Below are 8016 nucleotides of genomic sequence, written 5' to 3' on the forward strand. Positions count from 1 at the left end.
ACTGAAAGCCAGGTCCACCCCCCTCCAGGCTTGTTTGCAAGAAAGGAAACGGCAAGGCGGGGTAAGTTGGAGCTACCACCTTTTAAAAAGAACATTCAGTTATTAATGTCTATACCGCATCATGAAAAATAGCAGAGCAGTGTGCAATGATATAACATAAAACACCATTTATTTATTTAAAAATACAGATACCTTTAACAGAACTGTCTAACCAAAAATAAAACTTACACACCTCCAGACACCCGGAAGTAAAACGTGAAGATATGCCAGCCTAATCTCTGTTGTTGGTCCCCACAGCATGGGATCAACAACACCAAATGTCCGACTTCTGGTTGAGGTCACCCAGGTCTCTGTAGCATGCAGGGGGCAACTAACAGTGCTCATTTAGATGAGTTCAGTGGTCAAGCTAAAATATAAGGGCTTGGGCAGTCCGTAAGGCATTCTACTAGTTCCAAATTGTTCAGGGCTTCATATATCAACACAAGAGTATTGAACCCAGCCTGGTAAGCTACAGGCCACCAGTGCAGAGGTTTTTGCAGACGTGTAGTACGCTGTCGGCCACCTGCCTCCATCAGCAACCAAGCCGCTGCATTCGGCACCACCTGTAACTTCCAAGGGCAGCCCTACATAGAGAGCATTACAGTAATCCAGCAAGTAATGCACATTGCCAGTTTAAAGGGGGGGGATAATTTTCAGACCATTAGAACCCAGAATTTAAAATGACCTAATTGCACCACTTAAGAGAGTTGAATTCTAAAGACTCTGGATAGGGAGAATGATATTAGCAACTCACATTAGTTTTTTTTTTTTTAAGGCAGCTCACAAGAGCAAATATAGAGATAGAAACAGAAACCAGAAAATAGGGAGATATACAAATATCAAAAAGCCCATGTATATCTCCATGCATTATCATATACATATATTAACAATAATAAAATTTCCTGAAATTTTGCTGTTACTTTTGAAGTCTGCTGCACAAGCTTATCTCATATTGGTCTTCTGGTGTTGAGTTATGACACTCTCTAATGTCTTGTAGAAGAATGGGGAGGAGGAGATTGGAAAGGAACAGATGAAGGAGCGTCTCCACCCCCATCGTTCTACCTGGACACTGAGGTCCAGCACCGAGGGCCTTCTGGCGGTTCCCTCACTGCGAGAAGCCAAGTTACAGGGAACCAGGTAGAGGGCCTTCTCGGTAGTGGCGCCCACCCTGTGGAATGCCCTCCCACCAGATGTCAAAGAGAACAACAACTACCAGGCTTTTAGAAGACATCTGAAGGCAGCGCTTTTTCGGGAAGCTTTTAATGTTTGATGTATTATAGTATTTTAATATTCTTTTGGAAGCCGCCCAGAGTGGCTGGGGAAGCCCAGCCAGATGGGCGGGGTATAAATAATATATTATTATTATTATTATTATTATTATTATTATTATTATTATTATTATTATTATTATTATTATTATGTTTGTGTATAAGCCATTTCATGGGAATGGCAAATTTGATTGGATGCCATGGGTGTTTTGGGTACCAGAAACCAGTTGACCAGGGATAGCCAACATGATGCTCTCCATATGTTGGTGCATTTCAACTCCCATCAGCCCCAAGCAGCATGGCCAAATGGTCAGGGACCATGGGAGTTGTAGTCCAGCAACATCTGGAAGACACCACATTGGCTGTCCCATCTTAGCAGTGGAGGAACACATTCCCCAAACACCTGGTATTTCATATTCAAAAACCACCAGGCTTGAACAGATGAATGCCTTTGAATCCCACACTTGGGATTCTTCAATTACTTCTCGCAACTTGAACATCAGAAGATAAGAAGAGCCTGCTTGGTCAATGGCCCATCTAGTCCACCATCCTGTTTTCGCAGTGGGTCACCAGATGCCTGTGGGACCTGATCACAACTTTACTCTGCCCACTTGTGATTCTCAGCAACTGTTGTCCAAAGCCATGATGCCTCTGACAGTGGAGGTAGAATGTAGCCATTGTTGTCTCCCATGAATTGGCCCAACCCTCTTTGAAGCCATGCATGTTGACGGCCTGCATACCCTCTTGGAAAGTCAGAATGTCAAAAGTGTCATTTCTCCATGAAATGTGACTTTTCAGCAGCGAGATCTATCACTGGTTTTCTTCTTGTTTTAACTTGCTACCTTCATTTTGTGATGGTGAAATACGGTATTTGCTTTCTGTTATCGTATTGAAAATTGTCTTTTAGTATTTCACCTCAGATTCGGACTGCATAAAGCGGGCTTCATGGATACAGATTCAAAGGGAGTGCATGATATTGCAGGTATTCTTACCCATAATTCTATTGCATTTAAATATGTTGCACATTATTAGATGTTTTTAACATAAATCAGTGGCTAGTGTATTCAGTGGGTAGCACAATACAGATCAGCAGAATATTTCTGCTTCTTTATAGTTCCGCATCCTACCTCAGAAGACCCCTGTCCACATAAAAAATGTTATTGTAGTAATAATTTTTTGTGACATTTATAGCTTAAAGACTTTGTGCAAATTTTTTTTATTGACAAATCTACTATGAATCAACATACATGAACACAATAAAAATGCACGAGATATATGCATTATAGCGGAAGTTTTGTCAATAGGGCATCACATTGATCTGTGCTCTTTGGGGCTATTTGTGGAGCTGTAGGCATGCGTCTTGCCAAAGACTGCAAACGGTTGAACTGCCTCAGAATACAATTATACATGAAAAAGGAAAAGCCTTGATTCCAGCTACTTGAATGCTCAGATTCTGACCAGTGTTGATAATCAACTTTTGCCCACCTAAGAGAATCAAGCATGTTAAGAACAGAAGAAGACATAGAAGAGCCCCTGCTGGCTCAGGTCAGTGGCCCATCTAGTCCAGCATCCTATTCTCACAGAGGCCAAACAGATGCCTGTGGGAAACACATGAGCAGGACCTGAGCACAAGAGCACTCTCCTCTCTAGCAACTGGTACCCAGATGCATTGCTACCACCCACTGTGGAGGCAGAGCATAGCAATCGTGGCTCTTATATCTGTAAGGTTGGAAGGGACACCAAATATTACCTGTGATCTCTCATTGCACTGGGTTGGACTGGAGGAGCCTTTGGGTCCCTTCCAAGTCGACAATTCTATTATAAGTTTGTCCAGTGTTTGTCCACGGAATGTCCAGTGTTCAGGACCCAGTGTGTAGGCACTTCCACACATTTTGAGGAGTTTGGGCTGACCTTTCTCAAAAAGCTCATCTCTACCCCACATGACAAATCACATTAGAAACTTTCAGCTTGAGCTGGTTGCAGAGTTAGGAGCACATAAGGCTTAGACATGCCTAACTACGCCAGACTGGAGATGTAGAGGACTTTGAAAATCAGTTTGCAATATGACGTGTGGGTGGGGGGATTGCTGCTTACAAGATATATTTTTTTTAAAAAATCCTACTATGCTGAAGTGCCGGATCATGCTCAGAATAGCCCTTTGGATTTTGATATATCTAAGTCAGTGGTTCTCAACCTGTGGGTCCCCAGATGTTGTTGGACTACAACTCCCAACAGCTCTGCCCTGGCTAGCTAGAGGTGATGGGAGTTGTAGTTCAACAACATCTGGGGACCCAAGGTTGAGAAAGGCTGAGCTAAGTGATAGATGGTACTACTGCAAGACTTCCATGTTCTACAGACTTCAGGGATCTGAATATGAAAGCTATATATGAAATATGAAAGCTATACACACACACACACACACACACACACACACACACACACATACACACACACCAGTTCATCCTTTGATCAGCTCTGTAAGCAGGAGGACCCCAGTTTCCAGCATTTCTCGTTTAAAAAGATCAGACAGCCGGTGAAACACCTATAATAAAAGACCTTTATCTGAGACCCTGAAGATTGGCTGCCAGTCAAGAAAGACAATACTTGGCTGGATGGATGGATAGTCTGACCTGGTACGTTCTTATTTGATAGGCTAAACCCTGTCCTGCTTCTCTCGGGTTCTGTGGCTAGACTTCTTCTGCAGATGCTTGTACATACTGCAAGTCAATGCAGTGTACTGATATGCAGGTTCTACAGTTCATGCTGCCACTTGTGCAAAAGGGTGTGCAAAGTCTTGCATTTGTCTGCATGCAGAACATATTTGAATTTAATTTCACTTTCATCATGCAGCATTCTTGTGCAAGATGCAAAACAGCTGAAGATTCCCCAGGGTGAAGGACACCTTTGGACACCAACCCATTGTTTTTAATTAGCCAATTGATGAAGAGCCCAAGCTTTCTAGGTAAGAGAAATAGTGTGACTACTAATTTTGAGCTAGACACAAACTTTTCTCAGTTAACTTAAGCTAATCTACTCAGAATTTGGGCATGATGTTAAAACAGAGTTTGGCTCAAGAGTGCATATAAGTATTATGTGCTGTTGGAACTGGTACATTCCCTGTATAATAAAATATCTGAAGTTGCCATTGTTTGTGCATTAAAAACAGTAAGGCTAAGACATCTGAAAATTAGAATTCTATGTCAGACTGTGAATAGCCCACGAGCCCACAGTCTTTCATTAAAATCTGTTTGACATTTTTTGTTATGCGCAGAGAGCCAAAAGGATGCCAGAATGCTTGATATTTGTGATTACATCCTTCTGCTAATACAAGACGCTCAAAAAATTGTATTAAAACATTAGCTGCAAAAGGCTGAGCAGTGAAAATACAAATAAATAAATTAAACTTCTAGGTTCTGTGTGGTGTTTTGTTTTGTGTTTGTTTGTTTTTTTTGCATTTAAAAGGGAAACAGACCACAATATGATCTACTGCATTTAATAATTCTGTAAGCAAAGAGTCACATTTTTAATTCTTCTTTCTCTAAACAGAAGTGCATGGATAAGGAATGTGTTAATTCTCTAACACACCCTCCAAGGTGGGTGAGGGGGGGATGTAAAGTGCAAATTTTTAATCGTTCCTTGGGAATCGTGTAATGATCGCAAGTCACATGACCTGGTAGAAAAAGATATTATTTTGTCACAATAATGCAAGTAAATTATCTCACTGGCAACTCGCTTAAAGGTCACGGGGATCATCTGATGCAGAAGATGGAAATTTCTCCTGCCAAAACAATATTGACAGCTTATCAAGCAGGATGGAGAAAATACAATGATATAATAGAATGTAAGGTAAGATAACACTTGCTACTGGAGGCAGAAAATATGACATGGCATTTCAATTTTAAGGTTATGTGCAGGATGATATGGTATAGAAGCTCAGAGACAAAACAGTGTTACTTGCATGTGAATTTTATTGGTGCGAATGCAGCTACAGTATTTTAATGTACAGAGGGCTGATTATACGAATCTGATGGAAGGAAAGGGACTCTGCACTATGGATTCATTTGCAAATAGATGACAGAACATGAAATGAGGATGGATTTTATTCTTATCTTACCTCATTACGGCCAAATGAAGGCCAGGATCCAAAGGACCATGCAAGTGGTTCTGTGTACCCAGGAAGACTTTGGACTTTTGCAGTGTCAGCCTGCTGCAAATGGGTGTGTACACTTTTCAGAAATTATATGAGCATGTAGATGGGAGGCAGGTAGGCGGGTGAGGGTGACAGAAGGTTCACACTTGCCTGACCTCCATGCATTCATTATAAAGCCTGAAGAACTCCTGAACATACAAGTGTAAGAAGAGAGGGGCTCTCTCCGCACTATCGGGGCTCTGCTTTCCTGGTTGCACATGCAGGAGCTATTTGGGGAACTGTTGGCAGAGTGCATGCTTTGAGGTCGCAGGTTCAATCCCCATTACTTCCAAGCAGGTGGATATCAAAAGGGTACAGACACAGTCAATGGGGAGGCCAGAGGCCAAGCACAGGTTATCAGGCAGACAAGATGAAAGGGTGAGAGGCAGGAAGTGTGGTCAGAGAGAAGCTGGGCCCAGAGACTAAGAACATAAGGATGCAGCAGCCTGCTGGGTCAGGCCAATGGCCCACCTAGTCCACCATCCTGTTCTCATAGTGGCCAACTAGATGCCTCTTTTGGGAAACCCAAGCATCAGAGCACCCTCTCTTCCTGTGGTTTCCTGCAACTGATATTCAGAAGCATTACTGCCTCTGACCTTGAAGACCACAACCATCATGGCTAATAGCTACCATAGAATCATAGAGTTGGAATGTACCCCAAGGGTCCAACCATCTGCAATGCAGGAACCTTTTGCCCAATGTGGGTCTCGAAACCCCGACCCTGAGATTAAGAGTCTCTCGCTCTATCAACTGAGCTGCTCGTTCAAGATCCCTCTCCTCCATGAATGTGTCTAATTCTCTTTTAAAGCCGTCTAGGTTGGTGGCGGTCACTGCCTTCGGTGGGGGCAAATTTTGTAGTTTGTGCTGTGTGAAGAAGTCCTCTCTTTCACCTGTCCTGGACACGACATGAAGATGGCATGGCAGGCCACCAGTTGTCTTCTGCAACTCATAGGGACCATGGCTGCAAATGTTTTCATAGGACATGGTGTGTCTGGATTGGGTTGTAGGACTCCAGATGACCGCATTAAAGCTGGGAGGTGAACAACTTTTCTCAGGCTGGACCTGCAACTCAGAAGGAACCCTTTCCCCCAAAGGGCAGTGTGCCTGGTGTTCTGGAAACCAGGGGGCAATGTGCTGAAGCCCAGCTGCTAGAGACCCTGATTCCAAACCAACCCTGGTGTTTTTCATAGAGTTCTCAAGTCCCAACTGGACACTGACAAAATCCAGTCCAACAAATGCATGACTTGGCACCATCTCCCTGTCTTGTCTCTGCCCTCTTCAGCCAGCCAGTTAGAGTGGAGTGTGGGGAAACATTGGACGATATTGCACAGTGTATTTGTTTGAATAGGTGTTATCAGGGAGACACCCAAGTGGCAGGGGGAGAAGAGACACTTCAGGGGAGGGGGGGTGTCCCTGGCAGCCATGTGTTCCCCATACATCTAGTTAGGGCCCTATATCTCCTGGAGCAAGATATCTTCCTGCCATGTGAAAGTATAGCAAGAACAGACTTTGTTGAAATTTTATTGGCAATGGATGGGAGAAAGCCAGCTTGGTGTTTGGCCAACGGTGCATTTAGGAGAGAAGAGGAGACATTAACTAGGGTGAATCTGCATTGATGATGTGAAAATCAGAAACACAAGTGTGCTGTTTCTTCAGCATGCCCACACATAAGGAGAAGGCAGAGAAAACCTTCTGACTCGTGAGATGTATGCTTGAATCTTGTCTTGTCTTTATGTCTCTCTTCACCTCTCTCTCTCTCTCTTTTCCATCACCCCACCATGCCTGATAGAATTAAGAGTCTTCAATGCATGTTGTTTACCCAGCTGCTTCTGAACAATGCATTAAAAAGGGGGGGGGGGAATGACTAGCAATTTGCTTATTCAACTCTTGTATACAGAGTTCCTTTTCTCCTCACCAGCTTTCTTTCTATGGCTCTCCCCACACCCAGTGCTGAACACAGTTGTGCTAGCTGGAGCTGATGGGAGTTGTAGTTGCCTTAAAGCATTTGGGGGGCACCAGGTTGGGGAAGGCGGGTGGAGTCAATCTTCAAACGCACCATGAGTGCTCAAGAATTCAGCCGGTATAGAATACATTACATTTCAGCCGAAATCCATTTGGTTTGAGAAATCAGCTTTACATCTGCAATGAAAGATTGTCCAGGAGAAAGAGAGACACTATTCACAGGCTCATTACGTGGGGGAAACCGCTTCTGTGGGTGTGTTTTAAACAACAACATAAAAAACACACGCACCACAGTTTCGTGTCAAAAACCCATGCAATATAAACAAAGACGAATTTTCACGATGACTTTTAATAATAACAATAATAATACATAATCACAAACCAATCTGGAAATGTGGAAAACTGAATTAACCATTAGAAACATGAGAGGCTGGGAGAAACCAAATCTGACAGGTTCACCCATTGCCACACACACACACACACACACACACACACACCCCAGTATAAATACTTTCCTGAGGCTTCTTCCCAGTGTGGTGATTATTTATTGTAAAACTC

At 43.2% G+C, this 8016-nt stretch overlaps 1 protein-coding gene across 2 annotated transcripts in view; it reads right to left on the bottom strand.

Annotated features, from left to right (window-relative positions):
* LOC309537863 (protein C19orf12 homolog) overlaps positions 1-7957 on the bottom strand; it is a 206520-nt gene extending 198563 nt beyond the window's left edge. The window contains exon 1 of one of the 2 annotated variants that reach the window (XM_082233038.1): positions 7946-7957. The gene's annotated coding sequence lies outside the window, so the exon portion shown is untranslated. Of the gene's footprint in view, positions 1-7939 lie in introns of both variants that reach the window. The other variant, XM_082233037.1, reaches the window with a different exon arrangement.
* Between the last annotated feature and the right edge of the window lie 59 nt (positions 7958-8016).

Source organism: Podarcis vaucheri, assembly GCF_965113315.1.
Source record: "Podarcis vaucheri genome assembly, chromosome: 7".
NCBI classification, from domain to species: domain Eukaryota; kingdom Metazoa; phylum Chordata; class Lepidosauria; order Squamata; family Lacertidae; genus Podarcis; species Podarcis vaucheri.